The sequence below is a fragment of the Ictidomys tridecemlineatus genome, chromosome 1 (genome assembly GCF_052094955.1).
Source record: "Ictidomys tridecemlineatus isolate mIctTri1 chromosome 1, mIctTri1.hap1, whole genome shotgun sequence".
NCBI classification, from domain to species: Eukaryota; Metazoa; Chordata; class Mammalia; order Rodentia; family Sciuridae; genus Ictidomys; species Ictidomys tridecemlineatus.
Genome location: NC_135477.1, coordinates 13,712,260 through 13,733,923, shown reverse-complemented (window position 1 = coordinate 13,733,923; position 21,664 = coordinate 13,712,260). Strand labels below are relative to the sequence as shown.

The window sequence follows — 21,664 nt, the reverse complement described above, 5'->3', positions numbered from 1 at the left end:
AATTCACCCCTCAGGATCCAAAGTAACCATTGGGCAAATAGCAAGTAATTTCTTCCATTCTCAAAACAAAAGTAAGTGATTATAGAGTTTCTGTTATTTGTTACCCATTCTAGGAACATGAAAGCACAGGCTGATTCTGATAGCCCACTCTCTTTGTTCTCTGGTCCAATCCTCAGAGTGACTTTGCTTTGCTTAGGGCTATCACATGAACAAGCCACAATTTCCATTTAGATTTATTCCGAAGATTCCAGCAAACATACTGCTTCACAGATGATCTCATCTTGTTTTGATAATGTGCCCAATCATTCCATATACAATCAAAATGAGTAATCAGAGGTTATGCAAATGAAACTTTATCATCATTGGGACCTCTGCCTGTTTGTAAGCATCCCTTCATTCTCATGTGGTTGACGTTAGCTATTATTCTTGTCGACAGAGTTTTCGGTGGAACATTGTCCACCTTTCTTTTGTACACTGTAGGGTCCAAAGAAGCTCACTCATTTCCTTTTTATGTTGTTAGAATTAGATGTATCATTCAGCTATAATCTGAGTTCTACAATAGCTGCAATCACTGTGTCAGTGGCCCCTGAAATGAATTCTTAGATTCGGCAATCACTACACTATCAACATATATTAGGTGTAGCATCTAAATCTTCTGTTGGGAATGCTTCGTTTTAGCCATTTAAAGCAGTGTGCACTAAGTTTAACCGTATGTAGACATATTAACCTACCTTGCAGCATTTGCCAGTATGCTGCCTTCTTTCTACACTAGGTGTATTTAACTATAAACACAGTTGTGGAGCCATAGATTATCCTTATGCAGTCTTGGAACTCTTTTTTAAAACATATTTTTTTTAGTTGTTGATGGACCTTTATTTATTCATTTATTTATATGCGGTGCTGAGAATCAAACCCAGTGCTTCATGTATGTGAGGCCAGCGATCTACCACTGAGCCACAACCCCAGCCCCTGGGAACTCGTTTCATAATAGAAATATTGAAGTTTTTTAAGAAAAAATGAAATTTAAGGTTTGGTATTCTTGTTTATTTTCTTCAGTATTTTGCATTTCTTTCTTTGTTCAAAGATTTTTAAACGATACCAGAGATTATTATAACCTCAATTTAATTTAAATAGACTAAACAACAACAACAACAACAAGAAAAAATTCTCGTGTCAAAAAATAAAACTGAAATATCTGTTTTAAGTTTGAGGAAAAATGGTAGAGCTGGTGCCTACTTTTGATACCAAATTAATACAGTTCTTTGAGAGATTTGTTGCATGCACACATTTGAATAAGTAGTTTTGGAAATAATGTAATTTTACAAATAATTATATCCAGATAAGCAATAAAATTTTAAGGAGATACTTTAAAGAAGAGGCTTAAACATTTCTTGTAATTACCACAAAATAATAATTTGACCATTTTTGAGGGTTCCGCATTGAATTGATCAAGAGAAGAAAGTCTTGATGCCAGTCTTCAATGAAAAAAGAATAACATAGGAAAAGTAATTGTGTGATTTTTCATTGTCTGTGCCTCATCTGCTTTTTTTTGTCATAGGTTATGTTTGAAGAAACAGTTTCTTTTATGTATTTGTCTTCAGCTCAATCATGTAATAAAGTTATCCTGCATTTGTAGTATTTTACTTAGTCTTTTATCCAAGAAATTGCTGGTAGGTGGCCAATGTGACAAAGGCTATAGTTCAACTATGCTGATTATTATTGTCTCTGTTAAAGTGACCTCAACAATTTCCAAAGCATATTGATATAACAGTAGCTCATCATCTATATTCTGTTAATGCACAATAGAGAATAGCCCTACTGCAGATACTATAAAATGACTTTCAAGAAACTGAAAGCTTTATTTGGTTTAGTAAAAAGATGCTTGAAGACTACTTTGTTTTAATGAAAATACAGAAAGTAACACATAGAAAACAACCATGAAGATGCCAGTCAGACCTAGCTATAACACCCATCAGATGGCAATTCATTTATTCATAAAACATTTATTGACTAGGACTGGGATTATGGCTCAGCTGTAAAGCGCTCAACTCGCACATGCACATGCACATGCAACTGGGTTCGATCCTTGGCACCACATATAAATAAATAAAATAAAGTTATAAAAAATTGCAATGACAGTCTTTAAAAAAACATTTATTGGCTACCTAATATAAACATAAGCTACTTCACCCTGTCCCAGTAGAAAATGAAATAAGTCTTAAATATAAAGTTAGTCACGTTGGAAAGGAGGAATGACTGCTGATGGGTGTGAGATTTTGGAGAAAAAGGAATGAAATGTTCTATGATTAGATTGTAATGTAGGTTCCACAACTCTGTGAATGAACTAAGTAGCCAGTGAACCATGCACATGCACTTTAATCAGGTGGGTTTTAGGGTGTATCTCAGTAAAACTATCTAGAAAGTCAAAGTCTTACTAATGAAAGACAACAATATCTTAACAATATTGATCATAGTATTATTTACTGGCTTTCAGCCACTGTTGATGAACTAGGTGAATGTACATCAGTTTATGAAGAAGCAGTCCTGAAGAAGTTGGGCCACTTGGACTTGAGAATTAGCACTTATTCTTCTCTGCATAAAGAAGTGAAGGCTTGTGACACATTACACTTAAAAGATTTTCTGTAAACTGTTTTTTTTTGTTTTTACTAAGTAGGAAGACATTTTGCAGTCATATCATTTGAGAATAATTTGTCACCTGAGATCTCCTTATGTCTCTACTAGTTTAATGTATATTTCCTAAAAACAAGAGCATTTTCTGTATAATCACAATGTAGCCATCAAAATAGAGAGATTACTGTTAATATATTACTATCATCTAATCCTCATATTGCATTCAGGTTTCACCAGTGGTCTCAATCATTTACAGAAAAATTATAGCCAAAGAATCCAGTTTAGAACCAGGTAACACATTTTGTTTTCCTGAGTATGGAGCAGTTTCGGAGTCTTTCCTTGACTTTGATGCACTTGACACTTTTGAAGAATTATTTTATAATGGGTTTTAGGATGTCCCTCCATGTGGATTTGTCCATTGTTTCCTGATGATTACATTCAGGTAATGAAGTCTTTCTGGAGATGACTTCAGCACAAGGGAGCTCATGGTCTCCTCATGGGGTCTCATTGGGATGCACAAAACTTTAGTTGTTCATCACTGATGATGGGCATTTTGATCATTTGAGGAAGGTGATATATGCAGGCTTCTCCAATGTAAAGTTACTTATTTTCATTTTAAAATTAGTATTTTATCAAAGATATTTTAAAATGATGTAATTGGCCCATTCCCTCTCAAATTTTTTATTTATTTTAAGACACAGTTCCCCATTTTAGTCAGTGAATAATAATGTTACTATTATTAAGATGATGTTGAAATTGCCCAGGTTATCAACATTGAAAGCCCCTTTATAGTGGCTTCTATGTTCTTCTGACAAGTGTCCACATGCTTTGAGCACTTTCTTGCTTTCTGGCACAAGATGTTCTGGTTTCATATTGTACTTTACTTTCTTTGCCTCCAGCATTTCTCCAAGAAGCCCTGGTTTCTTTTCATGAAGAATGATCTAGAAGCCATGGTCTGGCATGGGGTGTACTCATTGCTAGAAGTGTTGCTGTTCCCAGACCTCTCTGGGGGCAGAGCTAGAAAATATATATATATGTTTGTACATTTACATGTCTATTTATTTATCTATATATCGAAAAACCATTATTTTACACATAGCTATAATTCCAACTCAGTATCCAGAGTTCATTTATCTTTTTTCTATATTCATAACTCCTTTCTCTAGCCAGATGATGAAACTACTTTCTGTTATCCTTAATATAGTTACTTACTTATTAATTCTTTCAAGCCCCGCTTTTATGTAACTAGTCTGTCATCTCAGTTGTCCTCCTCCAGGTGCAGATCGCATTCTTCCCCTACTTGGTCTCCAACACTCCAGGCCTGACTGGCTGCCACTCTACCCAGGTCACTCTCAATCTACTAATGTTCTTGTGCTGTATGCCAGGCCACTCCCCTCTGTGCCTCTCCTTACTCTACCCAGGTGCCTAGGTTCCTAATTCAGTGCAGATACACACTTCTCACCCCACTCAGGCTCTGGATCCCCACTTGGACCATGTATCCCCACCCTCCTGGGCTCTGATACCCCCGCCCAGGCTGCCATCTGTGGAGATGCCTTCTTCACCCAGCTCGGGACAGCTTTATATCAAGCCCCCCACGTGTGGATGCCCTTGTCACCCACCCAGGTTCTGATGTCACATCTCTCCCCCTTTGTGGACACCCCCTGACCCCTCGGAGGCTCTGATGCCCTGTTTGAGCACTCTGTGATGCCCTTCTCCCCTCGTGTGGGTGGATGTGCACCTTCTCTGTCCCACTTTAGGACTGAATTGTTCGGAAAGGGAAGGGAAGAGAAAAAATGGAAAGGGAAGGGGAAAGGCTCATGTTATATTTTAACTTGACATGTTTTTCCCACCTACTAATCCTAAGTTTGTGAGGGAAGGGACCACATTTTTTACCTCTTTTTGTTCTCATCTTTCAACAGAGTATGTGACACATAGAGTTAGGAACTCAACAACCACTTGTTGAGTTAGCCTCAGCCCAGTTGAAAGCTGAGAACTTACATAATTCCAGGCTTTAGCTCTTATCAGTGATCTCAGTAAAGCCTTTTGAGCTTTGTTAATAGAAAGTGAATTGTAAGTAATTTGGCCAGTGGGTCTGCCCAAGAGGACACCTTTCTGAAGGAGTACAACAAAATGATCTTGTTTTGTCACAGAAGCTGAGCCTTCTGTATGCAATACACTGATAATGTGGATGAAATCCGTTGATTTATTTTAAAATCTTAAGTTTAAGAATAACAATTTTAATTAAATACACAGCTTTTATCTTACTTTGTATCAAAATCATAATTGATCATAATTATGCCTTATTTTCTCTATTTTCAAAGCATAAAGTAGTTTTTACATATGTTTAATTTTATATGAATTCAATAAACATAATACATTGAAGGAGAATTCAAATAAATGGTGTTTGGAATGAAGTATTACATTGGAATGGCCAATGGAGAGTTTATTCTGAAATATAAGGCCTTTCCTTTTAGTCTTTCCTTTTCCTCTTGTTGGCAAGACCAAGCTTCTCTTTATTTGTATCCTTCCTGAGAAATGTGTTTATTTATTCAAAACATAATTGCTAACAATTCAGGGCCAACCACATATTTTATGGGGCTCAGTGCAAAGTGAAAAGAAAGGGCCCCATGTTCAAGAAATAGGAAGAAGTTGCCCTTGAATGCTCTGAAATGTGATGCCTTTTCCTTTTTTCCCATCTGTTTTTGACCTGTGTGGCATTTTTCATTTGCTGTGTAATTTTACACTTCCCCAGCACTGGGATGCATACCAGGAAAGTGTGAGCCTTTACAGGGCCCTGGGGCTCACCTGGGGCCGGAGTAGGGGATGGGGTGCACATGCACAGGGCCCACGTGTTCAGGGCTCCTCCTCCTGCCCCCCACTGGATTGTCTCTGAGGACACCAGAGTGAACAAAACAGACAAATGTTCCTGGGTCAGGGAATATACATTCTAGTGGAAAACTCAATAAAAAATGTGTGTGTGTGTGTGTGTGTGTGTGTGTGTGTGTGTGTAGTATCTGTTATGTAGTGCCAAGACCTGTGACAGTAAGAAAAACAAATCAGGAACACAGGATTTGGTGCATTGAATGTAGCAGACAGATGGGTTGCAGTTTAACACTGAAGGTTAGGAAAGCTTACATTCAAGCCAAGACCCAAGATCAGTTAGGGGTTCAGTCATGGGGATTCCTAGGACAAGAATGCTGCAGGCAGGGAAGAGCAAGTTTACATTCTCTTTAGTAAATGCTACAATTATTTCAGTTACAAAGTTCCAATTCTCTCAAGTTATCTTCGACTTCTCCCCGTCACCTTCTGCCTTTCCCCATATTGTGAATATTCTGTTTAGAATCTGTTCCATCTTCTCCTTTCCCAATTAGTCACCCTAGGTTAGACTCCAGCTTCCTCTCACCCATTACAAGAGGCTTCTACTTCCCCATTTCAAATGTTTGAAATGCCCCCTCTACTCCTGTAGCTACAGTCTCAGACACAGCTGATTGTGTCTTAGTTTGTTATGTGGCTTTCACACATTTCACAAACTAACTACAGGAGCATAGAACCACATGTCATCTCTGGCTGTCCTAAGAAGACCTGCCTTAGATACTAGCCAATCAGTCTGTCCTATTTTGGAGTACCACCTGCCCACTGGCACTCTGAACCCTATGACTCCTGGATATCTTCACTCTGTCTCACACTGTTGAAAATTTACTCTTAACTCAACCCTGAGCCCCAATGGTATTTTATCCCTGAAATGTTTCTAGATCTCTCCAATTAGAGTGAATGGCTTAACCTGGTTTCACTTTTATCTAAGGATTCCTCCACCCACTGGATAATAAGCTTTATTTAAGTTAGAGATCCAATCTTATTCATCTTTGCATTCATCATACCTATCTGTATGCTTCTCACATAGTAGGTACTTAATATGTTTTTTGAATTGAATATTATTATTATAACTAATATTATTAATTGTAATGATAATAAATCTTGAAATAATACACATGGCAATTATGCAGATTAGAATAACTTTAATTCAAACACAGAATGGATGGCAGCTGTCTCTTATCCTCTACTTGATCCCTTTATTCAAATTCTTTAGGAAAGAGAGGGCAACCTAGAGGCTTAAGTGATACCAGACCATGGGGAGTCAGGCAATCCCACCCCAGGACTGAGACATTGGTTAGTCCCCTGTGTTCTCCCAGCCCAGTCTCTCTGGATCAGGCCAACAAGATGTGCATTGACTCTCTAGAATCACTGCAGCTGTCCCAGAAGTCCAACCACTTACTGGACTCAGAATCCTACCCATCAATTCTTAAGCTAGAGCAGTCACCACTAGGTGGCAGCAAACCTCAGCCCAGGGTAGGTGGAATTGGGATCAAAAGGAGCTCCAAGATGGCCAGCTGCACAAGTTCACCTTGGTCATTTACCTAACATCAGAATAAATAACAAAGCCCTACATTTTCACGGCAGAATTTTGAAGTATCATTTATTCTATTATGGCAGAGTTTGATTAACCATTTTTCTAAGATTCTGTTAACAGATCAGATATTGTACCAGCCAGTTTACATGCATTATCTCTGATGCTCACAATAACCAGTAAGGCAACAGGCATTAATGTTTTCCTTCTGTTGTTAAAGAATTTGATGCTTAGAGAAGAAAACTCCATAGTTCAAGATCGTATAGCTTAGTAAGTGGCAGACTTAAGAATTGAATTCAGTCCTTGAGTAGTCAAGTTATGGAAAGAAAAAAAGAAAAGAAGCAGGAAGAGAATAGAGGAGAAAAGCAAATGCTGTGTGTTGCCATTTCTGTTTTCTATGCCCTAGAGGTCTGATTTTGCCCAGGAAAGAGAGACTTCTTGCTTGCTTCTTTATCTTTGTTCCTTTCCTCCTGTTCTTCCACACCAGAGACTCACTGGTACCATTATGTACTGAATGTGTGTGTCCCCCCAAAATTCATGCCAAAGGCCATAATGCTATAATAACAAGAAGGGGGCCATTTGGAAGGTGATTAGGTTTAGATGAGGTCATGAGGGTGGTGTTTCTCTCCTCTCCCTTCTCCTCCATGTGAATTGACAAGAGTGGCCATCTGCAAGCCAGGAAGAGGGCCCTCACCAGAACCCAAGCTTGCCAGCACCCACCTCTGACTTTTAGCCTCCATAACTGCAAGAGTTTGCTCTAACAACCCAGGCAGGCTAAGGCAATGACTTTCTGCAAATAAGCTCAACTAGTACTGTCTCCAGAAGGTGGTTCACATCTCTGTCATCCAGTGAAGTTTTTGTCTCCATGGTCATTGTCAGCACTTCATCCCAAGGCTTACCCATATGTAGTCTTAGGCTGGTCCTTATATTTAGTAAGGGTAACCCTTTCTCTAATTTGCTTTAACACTCTATATTTTCCATTGTTAATGGTTCAGATCTCTCATAACAGCGAACTAATTAACCCCATCTTACCTAACTTTACATGATTGCCTGCTTTGACTTTGAGGAAATATGAGTTCTCTGGGAACTATCATCATTATGGCCTTAAGGGGAGATAGGCTAACTTGCCACTTAGGCAGCAAATAAGGAGAGAAAGATTAAAGGCCAGCCAAAGGAAGAGAGAAATAAACTTTTCTGCAGAAGGTTCTGAAATTTCAGTGAATTATTCTGCTTCCAATTATATCTAATAAACCATTATGCCCTTCATTTGTAATAAAGATATTGGAGTATTATTATCTTTGAAATGCAAATTATGTAGTTAACCATTGTTCGCTTTTTAAAATTCTTTATCTAATTTGTAGATGGGGGGATATTGTTCTTGGACTATATTGGTTAAGAACCAAATGATCTACACCCACACAGCCTCCTGTCTACATTAACATGACTTTACTTTTTAGCTGTCTTCATTAAAATGACTCTACTATTCTACTGTCTTTATCAGTTTGATTCTACTGTTCCAAGAAACTCTTGCCCAGGAAGATAAAAATTGAGAATAACTTTCTTGCTCCTTTCAGGAACTTTGTGAAAATCCATTGAAAGGAATATTAATTTCTTTCAATTGATAGCATCATGTGACTGTTTACCATCCAAGGTTTACTTGGAAAACCCTACTTGGAGTGCCCATCAATCCTAAATCATGTACAGCACTTGAACTAATCCCAATTGAGCCCTGCTCTGCTGGAAGACCCACCTTACACCAGAAATACTGCCCTCCCCACAAATCTTATTAAATATCCCAACATTGTGCTCCCTCTTTCCAGAGACTTCTATGTTAAGGGAATTGTCTGCCTTGTGGTGATAACAGTGAACTCACTTTGTTTTAGCAATGGGCTATAAAATGCCACCATTCCACATGGAAGTATTAGAAGCCATTTCCTTTCAACTTATGAAATTGAACTAAAGGTCTGCTTCTGCCCTGAAAAAAAAGAAACTTCTCAACTTTATCTTATAGGTGTTACAGTTTCATCATATCTTTCTTTGATAAGAAAGTATACTATCATAAGCTTGCAAGAGTAATCACAGAGATGGAAAAATTAATTTTCATCAGAGGAAACAGTGGGAAACTTTTTTAAAAAATCACTGTAAATACAGTTAATTTAAAGTTTTATTTGGAGATTAAATTATTTTCTCTCTTGCATTCAGACCCTGAAATTCACTTTAAAATATGTTGGTGAACAATTCTCTTTCTCCAGAAGTACATTTTTAAGCCAGCATTATTTTATAATTGCAGTATAAAATGAAAATAATTGAATGCAGCTTGCTTTGTGGGACCTGGCTTTTATTCTACATAGATATGGAACATAATGACATTCATCTGTAAGAGACTTTCATAGACTTAAGAGAAATTAAGTCACAAGACTATAGGTTTGTTCATAAATCAGCAAATCAGATAGAGTCCTAAAACTTTCCCAGAACACTATCCAGGGACTCCTTTGCAATTTGTTACCAGTTTTATATTTCCTTTTAGAAAAGGTTCATCTCCCAATGAATATTTGGCCAAAAAAAAAGAATATATAACATTGGAATTTATAAGAGCTTACACCAATTATGTCATTTTTTATTTAACAGTTTTAGAAGACTTGTTCCAGAATTACTCCTGATTTTCATTTTATTTGTAGTTTTCTAAAATGCAGCTACTGTTGGACATCACAAAAGCAGCTGAAAGTATTTTTAATGACTGGAAATTGCGTGGAGTGCTTTTAGAACGGAAAGGGTGCTAATTTATTTGTCTAATATACTTACCCAAATTAATTTAGCAGGATTACTTTGGTCCTAATTCTCATACAATGAAATTTATGTATTAATATTTTTAAATGATGCATCATTTTTTCCTGAAGGATGGATACAATGTATTGTAATGACAAAAGTCTACCAGCAGTCACTAAAGAAAGGTTTGAATTAACCCCTCACCAAAATATATAAAACATTTGATTTTATGTGACCTTGCAGATAAAACATCACTATGTAAACTATTAATGAGAAAAATAGAATCACATTTTGTTCTTCATTTCACCTGATATATAGCTTCCATTACAAATATAGAGGGAGATTTACTCTGGCATAATTTTTGTCTCAGTGGTGTGTGTGTGTGTGTGTGTGTGTGTGTGTGTGTGTGTGTGTGTGTGAGTGTGTGTGTGTGTGTGTGTGTGTTTAAAAAATTGGATTTTTGTATATCTTTATGATTAAGTACATTGTTTACTACAGACTGAATTCTAATGAAATTCTCAGTAGAGAACATTTTCCCATTTTTTTTCCTTTAGAAAATATGAACCAAAATAACAAATATCTAAATAGATTCTAGCAACTGCAAACTTAGGGCAGGTATTTGATGTTATGTACCAGCACGCTTAGTCCAGTTTTTTGTCTTATGTTCTTCTGAGTTATGAAGATCTCTTGGTATTTAGGCTCAAGGCCTTGCCAAAAAGCATAAAGATCAGGAAAGATGTCTGTAAACTAGGAAATCTGTTTTTTTATAATTATTGATATACATTTTAAATGAAAGGATTAGGCTCATGTAGCTGACATTTAACTAAAAACATTTAGTTTTCACTATAGGCCAGGTTCTGTGGTAAGCATGATACATGACTGTCTTCTTTAGTTCTTTTGGGAACTCTTTGTTATTATTACTTTCCAAAGGACCACAATAAAATTTGAAAAAGTTAAGTAGCTGGTCTAAGATACACAGCAAGTAAAAGGTACTCAATAACTATATTATAAATACAACTTATTTAAAGTTACATTTTGAGATTACATTATATTCTCTCTGGTATTCAGATACCTGAAATTCACTTTAAAATATAGCGGTGAACAACTTTCATTCTCCAGAATGAACTCTGCGAGATGTTTAGGTCATGAGGGTGGAGGCCTCATGAAAGGTATTAGTGCCTTTATTAGAAGAGACACTAGAGGATATAATGAGCAGAAGGTCATTGTTAAACCAGGGAACCCTCAAGAGACCAGGTTGGCCAGCACCCCATGCCTTGATCTTGAACTTCTTAGCTTCCACAACTACAAGAAATAAATATTTGTTGTTTAAGCCACCTAGTCTATAGCAATTTGTCATAGATTTTTCATATATACCACTAAGCACAAAGATACCAGGAACCTTAAAATAAAAGCCAGTAGGTTGGACTATCATGTACTGGTATAGGTTTCCTCTCTCCCATAATGGGAAATATTTTAAAATTATAGGGAAGTCAACATAAAAAGTTATTTAATATGCAAATAATTTATTCTGTACCATTTCTTATGTACATGTTTCCATTTATTTTTTTATAGACTGGCCTAGCAAATTATTGGGTAAGTCTAGAGAATAAATTGCAAATTGTATATGTTATTTGTATGTACTGGGTGGTAAGGATTGATTTCAATGCAGTATGCTTTCTAGGAAAACAGAAAAATTTAGTATTTTTCAAGGGGCACAATCTACACCCAAACATTCTCCATTTCCCTACTGATGGTTGGAAAATATGCTTTCTTGTTATTTAGTCCAGAAATCCAGAGTGGCCTTATCTATGATTCTAGTAGTTCATCTCATTTCCTTGAATATACATCTTGGGTTGTCTACTTCTGCAGATTCATTCTCTTTTTCTTCCATTAATAATTCTTTAAGGCAAGTTTTTATAAAAACTCAAAATAGTAGTTAGGGACATGAGCACTTCCTACCACTCATATTTAGCTGTATTGGGTCAAATGTTTACTGTTCACTATTTTTTTCCATCTGTTTCCTTCCCTTACAGCATCACCTACTTGACATTGCTAAAAGTTTGATGGGAGAGTATCACCGAGTCTGTAACATGACAGAACCCACACACAACTGACAGGTCCTGGGTGGGGGACTGTGAGTGACACAAGTATACATAAGCAGCTGTGTGACTTGAAGACACATCTGGCGTGGTTGTCAGGGATTTTTATGGAACTAGATTCTAGAAATCATCCCAATAATAACTTTATATCATGTAAAATAAAAACTCCACAATGGAATGGATTCTCACATTCAGAAATTACGCGCATTTTCCCAGCATGGTATCCACTTACCTACCACTTTATGCCACATAAAATGATAAATTATCTAGTGCCATCTAAAGCCATCAGGAACATTTAAAAGTTTTATAGTACAGTATTTTAAAGTTTACTAACCATTATATAAAATTAATAAGACAGTTTATACAGTTTCTTGCTTTATTGATTGTGGGTAATAACCTGTGGATGGGATATAGTAGAATGATGTGACTTACTGCTTTTCAAAGATACTTATTTAAACGTTAGTAATTTATTTTGGTGGTTTTGGGATTCCTTTCACTTATGAAGTCTGAGTGAAGAATGGTTAAATATTAAATATTGAATCGCTTTATTCACTAAATATTTTTGTGGAGAATTTCTTTAAGGGAAGATGTGGATTTTAATGCATAAATTTTTTAGACAGACTATTGAAGTTGAAATTTCATTTCAAGAGGCAGTCAGCTTTGTTTAACTCTATATTTTTAGTATCCCAAGTTACTGAACCAGACTTTGCTTTAATTAATAACTATAGGATGTGAGGCAGTTCCAGTGCTGCTTTTTCTATTAACTTGCAATTTCCTGTAGGAAATTAATAAAATGAAAGTAGGGGGTGGCCGGCAAGAATAAATACACGCTACTGTTGCAAGTCACTAAAATTCATCAGAATAAATTAAGCTGCACAGCTTTTGAAAAAAAAAATACATTGTATGAAGTTTTTCAATTCTTAAGGCAAAATTGACAAACAGCGACATCCAGAAGGGATCAATTTCAATATAATATAGAAGCAATAACTTTAGTTAATTGATTAGGATATAAAATTTTTCTAGGCAGTATAGATTAATGACTAAGAAAGTAGATTCTGGAAACAACCTGATTTTGAATTGTGGCTATACCATTACTAGCAATGGGATTTTGCAATTTACTTACTTTCTCTACCACTTTATGTTCAAAATGTAGATTATAGTAATTCCTATCTTACAGGACTGGTGCAAAGATTAGATGAATTAATATGAACAATTGCTACATGGAAAGCAATGCACAGGTATTGACCATAATTGATATTTGTTTTTTATTCAATATTAACACTTAAGAGATATCAGGCTGAGAATGTAGTTCAGTGGTAGACACTTGCCTAGCCTACCCATGGCTATCATGGGTTTGATCTCCAGCACATCATGCACACACACACACAAATAAATAAAATAAGAAAAATTATCTTTTAATTTAGCTATCTATTTCTACAAGAACCAAAATAAAATCTTTAGTCAAGAAACTTAAGATTTAAAAATGCGCCCAAGTTTTTTTTTTTTTTTTTTTTAATTTCTGGGACCCAAAATCATTTGGCTTACTAGGAAACTTACCTCAGCTATGGAGGGTGTGTGTGGTTGTGCTCACATACCAACACGTCAGTATCATGTTATCACAATCCAAGAGTCTGATCATTTTCTGCAGTGAGCAAAAGGATTTCTTTTGCAGAGATTCCAGAAACTTTGAGAAAATATCTATAACAGGGAAAGAGTGGGGTAAGGGAAATGGGGAAGTACTACGGACTGAAGTAGAGCAAATTATGCTCCATGCTTGCATGATTATGTCAGAATGAGCCTAATTTATGTATAACTAGAATGCACCAATAAAAACATAAAAAATAAAACTATGGTTAAAAAATATTTGGAAAAATGTTAGCAATTGGCCAGAATATACAAAGAAACACAGAAGTAACAAGCATTTAGCTCTGTAGCTCAGACACATCAGTGAGGATGGCAGGCTTCTCAAACTATGTTTTCTTTTTCAAAGTTATGCTCTTTCTCGTCCTACAATCAATATGCATTGAAATTTAAATAAAGACCTCATGAAATATGCAATTAAGTCCCATACTTCTTTGACTGTACTGTTTATCTAGTTGATAGTATTAAAAAATTTCAGTTCTGTCTTAATATGAACTGTGTGTAAATGCTGCCTAGTAGTCAGTGACATACCTGGAATACCTTCTCCTTTTTTATTATTATGTCCTTATGTGTTCATCTAAGCATGTCTTGTTACTAGAATTGCCTTATAAAAGTCATTTTTAATTTCCCAAGTTAATTAAAGATTTCTCTTATGTTTACAGGCTCCCTAGCTTGAGAGATTTTTTTCTGGAGGGAGGGAGAGGGCAGTTGGAAGAGTAGTAACTTTTATCATTCCATCATGTATGATTTATCTTTGCTGTATGAATTATTCAGCTATTACTTTTCTTTAAGTAAGAATACAGAGTAACTGCAACAAATCTTACTAAAGTTACTAGAATACATTTGCTACTAAATTTATGTATATTTCCCCTTTCTAGAACCAGTTTAAGTGATCTTTACTGAGAAAGACTTTATTTGGTAATTTGTTATGTTTTTACTTTGAAAACGACATTAACATTTTCTATGTGATGACTTTCTCAGTGTAGAACACTTAAGCCAGTGTTAGGAAGTAAACTTTTTCTTTCATTGTAAGTATATGTATTTTTTATTAGTAGTAAAATGTGCTTAGCATGGACATTCCATAATTTATCTATTTATCTCTTCATGAACTTTTGGCTTGTATCTAATTTGGAGCAATTATGAATAAAGCTGCTATGAACCTTTGTATACAGAGCTTTTTGTAGACAAATATTTTTATTTCCCTTATCTAGAAATGATATTGCTAGATTTTATGATAAGAGTATGTTTACCTTTATGAGAGATGTCAAACTCTGCTCAATGGGGCTGTACCACTATGCATCCCCACCAGAAATGTATGGAGGTTTCAGTTGCTCCATACCCCATCAGCACTTGGAGTAGTCAGACTTTTTAATTTTAGCCATTCTTTGGAGTATTTTACTGTGGTTTGATTTTGCATTTCCCAGATGGCTGCTGATATTGAACATATTTTCATTTGTTTATTGGCCAGTGATATAACTTGGCTATGTCTGTTAATTTTGATGATATTTAATTTATTGATTTTTCCCATTTATGGATCATGTTTTAATGTTAAATTTAAGTAATATTTGCCTAACTCAAGGTCATAGGGATTTTCTTATGCTTCCCTTTAGTTTTTATTACTTTCCCTGTTATATTTAGGTCTCACTGTATAGTTATTTTGTGAGGTTTTCATCCGTTTTTCTTAATATGGTGTAAGATGAGATATATATATATATATGAACAAATTTAAGTATATGTGTGTGTATGTGTGTGTGTGTGTTTCTATGTTGACTACATCTATTCTACTGAGATATACATGTATCCTGATGCCAATACCACAATGTCATTTTTGTGGCTTTATACTAAGTCTTAAAGTAGTGTGAAACCTGTAATTTGTACTTATTTTTCAAAAAAAAAAAATAGGCTATTCTAGATCTTTTACATGTCCATAAATATAGTAGAATCAACTTTTCAATTTCTCAAAAAAACAAGCAAAATCTGCTGAGGTTATGATTAGGATTGGATTGAATTTATGAATTTATATGGGGAGAACTAACATCTTAAGCATTGTGTTTCTTCTAATCTACAAAGGTCATAATACCACTTCACTTATTTAGTTTTTCTTTAACTTCTCTCAGCAATAAAATAGTGAAGATTTTGTTAAATGTTGTATATATGTCACTTTTTGATGCTATAATAAGTAGTACTATTTATTCCACTTCAATTTCCGGTTGTTTGTTGCCACTGAATATTAAAATGCAATTAACCTGTTACCTGTGACCTTTACTAATTTTAATAGTGTTTTGTGGATTCCTAAGGATTTTTCTATGTAACTAATCATGTCATCTGAAAATAAACAAGATGTCTGTCTTCCTTTCCCATTAGTATGCCTATTATTTCTTTTGCCTGCCTTGTTACCCTGGCTAGGAAATGTTGTACACTGTTGAATTGAAACAGTGCCAGCCAAAAACCTTGCTTCATTTCAGATCTTAGGGGAAAACATTTAGGTTTTCACCCCTGAATGAAACTATAGGTTTTTCTAAGATGTTCTTTATTATATTTAGAAAATTCCCTATTTTAGTATACCACAGTTTTATCAGGAGTGAATATTGACTGAAATATTTGTCTGCATTTTTAAAGATAATCTTGTGGTTTTAATTTTTTAGTCTGATAATATGGCAAATTGAATTGATTGAGTTTCCAATGTCAGGCTGACATTGCCTTTTTAGGATTAACCTCACTTAGTCATGGCATATCATTTTATATATGATTGAATTAAATTTCCCAAATTTTAAAAGGATGTTTACTGCTCTGTTTATAAAGTATACTAGTCTACAAATTTTATTATTTATCATGTCTTTGTGCAACGTTAGTATAATAATGCTGGCTTCATAAAATGAGTGGGGACATGTTCCCTCCTCATCTGTTTTCTAGAGAGTTATTATAGAATTAAGTGTCATACAATCTTCAAACAGTACAAAAACCAAGTAAAATTAGCCAGTTCTTGGGATTTTTTTATAGGATAGTTTTAACTAAAATTCTTTTTTTCCCCAGAAAAAGGACTTAATTTTTTATATGACATTTTAACCTTCAGCCAAGATTATTTTGACAGTGTCTAGAAGACAATAAAGTGTCAATAATAGTGGTAATTTTTATTCAAAAACAGCTTTAACATATATAAAATCATGAATACTTGTTCATTCTTGATGGTGAAACCACAGGTGTTTTTTCATATGATATACTTGAAGTATATAAATATTAAATGCATGAGATTTCTTTTTCATCATTTTCTTTTTAACCTATCTATGTATTTATATTTAACATGGGTTTATTTTGGTTAGCTATCATTATTTCTTACATTTGTATCTTATATGTCTTTTAATTAATATAGTTAGACCATTTGTGCTTACTATGATTATCAATACAATTGAGTTAAAACCTACTGTATTATTATTTGTTTAGAAAGATCATCTTTGAGTCTTGCCTTTCCTCTACAGTTGCATACATATTACACGTTTCTTCTTCCTGTTCTACATGTAGTCATTATTAACTGATTCTAACCCCTTCAATAGGTCAGATTTTTATACCCTCCCAATATTTCCATGGCTATTCTATCTGACTACTTTCCAGTGTTCTCCTGTTTCTCAACTACTGTACTTTATTGCTAACTCTTCAGATCTTTCATCTCCAGTCCAGAGGAGGTACCTTTTCCTGCACTTTGGTGTCACTTACTCTAGAGTTTGTCATAGTTTTAATTGTTTGGCTTGACCGTATGGAGAAGGAAGTATGTTGGAGAATGAATCCACATATCTTCCCCTTGAAAAGGAGAGTCCGCAGTAAGATTGCCATGGCAATCCTATCTAAAGTTCTTCCATTCCTCCCATGCTCCCCACCTCCATCCCCATTATGGATCAACATTCTTATATCAAAGAAAACATTCAGCATTTAGTTTCTGGGGATTAGCTTAATTAGCATAATTTTCTCCAACTCCATCCATTTACCTGCAAATGCCATGAAGCTATTGTCTTTTATTTTTTAATTTTCCAACAAATTCATCACCATTAATACATCAAGTTGGCAACAATTATAAAATGGTACTAAATAACAAATATCCAAAAAACAATATGTAGTTTAGAAATATTTACAAAAGGCAAATTGCAGCAATAGGCATTGATAAAAATATGATTTGCCTCTATAGAAAAAATAATTATAGCAGATATTTTAAAAAGTACACATTTTTCTTTCTCACTGTAATAGCTTTATTCAAACATTCATAGAACATCTTGTACCTACAAAATGTATTCTTTGATAATCAAGTATGCTTTGAAAAGGGGAACTTTATGAGATATTCATATTTTTTATTTGACCCATGTGTGCATCTCATTTGCATTATGTTGGTACTAGGAAGCTCCCATTATGTTTTGGTTTTATGCAAAGAGGATAAAACTACATCTTGTTTAAAAATGAATAAATTAGGTCAAAATTTATTCATTGACATCATATAAATGTAAGATCAAGTAACTAAATGATCAAATGTTCAGCCTTCTAAATATAGCTGTACTTCAATTTAGGAGCAAATACAAAAGTAAAATTAGTGAATTAATTAATGCTTTTTCATCCTACTTGAGCCTCATTATAGCCACATTGGAGAAAATATCATGAAGTTAATATGGTCAGCAATGGTAATTTACCTCCCCCAAATATATTTTTTAATTAAAAATAGTATTTCCAAAGAGATTTTTCAAAACTTGGCATTGTCTAGACATTGGAATTTTGCAGTTTTTCCTTTAACAAAAAAAAAAAATTTGTATGTTCATTTTAATAATTTAATCTATTAGATCTTATTCAAATCAAACTATAGGTTCTAACTTTTGAAAATAAGTTTAAATCTTGAAAATAAATTTTTGAAAGTGCACTAAGTGTTCTAGGAATGCAGAGGTCAAGCAACTAAGATCCAAGTGTTAAAAAGAGCACTTTGCTCACTGTACTAGGCAAACTGAATGTTTTCCTCCTTCATTGTGGTTGTGAATCATGACATTTAACATCCCCTTGAAGGTACTACAGAGCCTGAACTTCAAGACCCAGGCAGGGCTTCCACCAAGAGAGTAAGGCAGAAGGACAAAGAGGAGGCCCCACTGGCATGGTTGTGGACAAAGCCCTTGCCTTCATACTCATAATCTTACTCTCCAGCTGAGTCAGAAACACTCAGGGGTTAATTAGTTCTGAGACCTGAGTTTGAGTTCTAGCTCTTATACCTACTAGACATAAAATGTGAGCCAAGTTATTTATCAAGCCTCTCTGGGCCTGTTTCTTCATCTATTTTAAAGAATAATCATAATATCTGCTTTACACAGATACTGTGTTGCCTAAATTTTATAATTGTTTGAAAAAGAAAACATTTTCCACTGGGAAATCATGGTGCATATATTAGTTACAGCTCACATACATGATCAGGTTAGATGAAAATCTGGAGGCGCACATTTCCAAGATAATCTGCCTACACAATTCTGATGTGAGTAGGCAGGGGCCATTAAACAGACAAACACCCACCAATAAAAAACAAATCAGTCCTTTTGTGATGTGGTATGAAATCCATAGCACATTCCTATACTTATTCAAGACTTACTTTATTCTCACTTCCAAATGAAGATAATAAAGATTTATAAGGTGAGACTGGAGGCTGAGAACTTCCTTCTGTAACTGTGAGAAGCCCACATTATAGAAAAGTAGAGGTTTATTATTTGAAAGCAAGAAAACTACTCCATTCTCACATTTGGAATTCTTTGAGTACTTAAACTATTGAATTATACCACCAGAAATCTACCTTCATTGGTGTGTATGGGGGGAGGGGGGAGGGAGATTGAGCATCCCTAATCCAAAAACCCAAAATCCAAACCAATTCAAAATCTAAAAACTGAGCATTGACTCCAGAGGTGGAAGATAGATGATGGGTCATAGTCAAAACACAGGTGCACCGAAATATTGTATAAAATTACCTCCAGCTTATGCATGTAATGTGTATATGAAGCATCAGTGAATTTCATGGTTAAATTTGGATACCATCCCAAGATCTCCCCCCTCATATATATGTATGTATATAATACACACACACATAAAATGATGTATACACACATACACAAATATAAATATTCCAGAATCTGAAAAGAAATCCCAAATCTCAAATACTTCTGAGCCTGAGTGTTTCAGTTAAAGGATACCAGCCTGCATACAACCATGCACCACAAAACAACATTATATTTTGGTCAGAAACAGACTACATATAAAAACAATGGCCCATGAGAGTCTGTCACTTAGTGACATCATAGCATGTTAATCTAAGTGCACTCTGTGATGTTTATCCAGTGACAAAGTTGCCTAAGGACGTAGTTTTTTAGAGTATATCCCTGTTGTTAAGTGACACCATTGTGTCAAGTGACTGTCTGTAAATGCTAGTATAGAATTGCTGCATTCCTGAATGTTTTATGTGTTTTCTTCAGTAATTTCCTTAAGCCACAGATTACATGGAGCATGAAGGATAGCCAGACTACTAACATAGCTGCAAAATCACCCATCTTCAGGTCAAAGTTAGTAGGCTATATTCATGTGGAGACTGACTTCAAAACAGAGATTTTCTTTGACTTTTTTGTGGCCTTTTATCAGGAAGAATATAATAAAGTAAAAATATGTGCACACATAAATAGAAGAGTATGCCAAGAACCAGGTGCACTGGCCAGATAGTCCCTAGAGCTGCATCTATTTAGGTAAGGCTAGACATGAGAGTGGTGAACCCCTGAACAGCGCTGTGCACTTCACCTTCTCAGTGACTTCCTGTGTTGTGCATCTAAGAGAAGAATAAATGGGAAACCAAACCGGTTCCATGAACCTCGAGTACTATCGCAAATAAACATGCATTGTGGGACTAATTATGTTCTCTGTGAACACTGTCCAGACTCGGGTTCAGCAAATTACAGTGTGGGGCCAACTCAGATCATTTTAAACCCAAAGAAGCCTTTCTCCAGTATGACAACAAAATAAGAAGCATCCATGTTATCACTAAATTCAGCAAGCACAAACTTTAATCGCTTCATATCTAGCTCCACTTGCCAAGTAGCTCAGTTTCTTTGTGGTCACACGTGATCTGCCAACTGCAGTTTCTCACAATCTGCCACTTTTGTTCTGTAAGGGAAGCCTGACTACCCTGCACAGTTCTTTGGATTGTTGCTCCACAATGGTGATGCTAAACAATAGGAACTGAGTCAAGCGTTATTTTGCCTTAAGAATCAGATGTTTCATGTCATTCATTCAGTAACTCAACAACTATTTAGCACCTGCTGTGCACCAGACAGTGCAACACAAATTGTAAGAATTTTTATGGCTTTAACACACACACACACACACACACACACACACACTTAACAGGTAAGGCCATATATGTGAGAAAGGAAGAAAATAAATTTACCTGTGAAAGTTGTAGCCTGGTCTAGGCATTTTAATATTTATTACTTTATTTATTTTTGGTAGTTCTGGGGATCAAACATAGGGCCTCACGGATGCTAGACAAGCACTCTACCACTGAGTTACATCCCAGTTCAAGACGAGGCATTTTTAATATTTTCCTATTTAAGGAGCCCAACTACCTTGTAAGATATCAGGTGACTTGCACAGAGTTACTGAGAATGATTTCAAACCCAGACCTTTCTGACTGTGCTGCCTGTCCTCTTATATCTCCATCATAGTCCATCCACACACTATGAGGAACACAGGGAGAAAGTGAGTACCTCTGATCTATATAATATGTCTCTCAGCTCTTATCAGCAATTAAAATAGAATCGTGTCCAGAGTGGCACGTAGGTTAGAGCAGGTACTTAGCAAGGTTTCTTTTCCTATTACCAGGCTCCCTTAAAGCCAGGAATTTAACCTCCCTTTCCTAGTCTCATCTAAATAATCAAGAACATAAGGTTTTTCTTTAATTCTTTGACTTGAGCAGCAATCAATTATCTTAAGCTATTATTATTAAATAAAATTTCCAGAAAAAAAAGAAATCACAAATTCTCTATGATGTGATAATAAACATGATTTGGATTCCAGGAAGTATTTCATGAAACTAAGTTATCTGAAGACTCCAAGCACCTGAATGATCATA

General features: G+C 35.3%; 1 protein-coding gene across 7 annotated transcripts in view; it reads left to right on the top strand.

Annotated features, from left to right (window-relative positions):
* The window catches only part of Atrnl1 (attractin like 1), a 694,372-nt gene that overhangs the window by 549,935 nt on the left and 122,773 nt on the right, over positions 1 to 21,664 (top strand). The gene's annotated exons all lie outside the window — the stretch shown is intronic.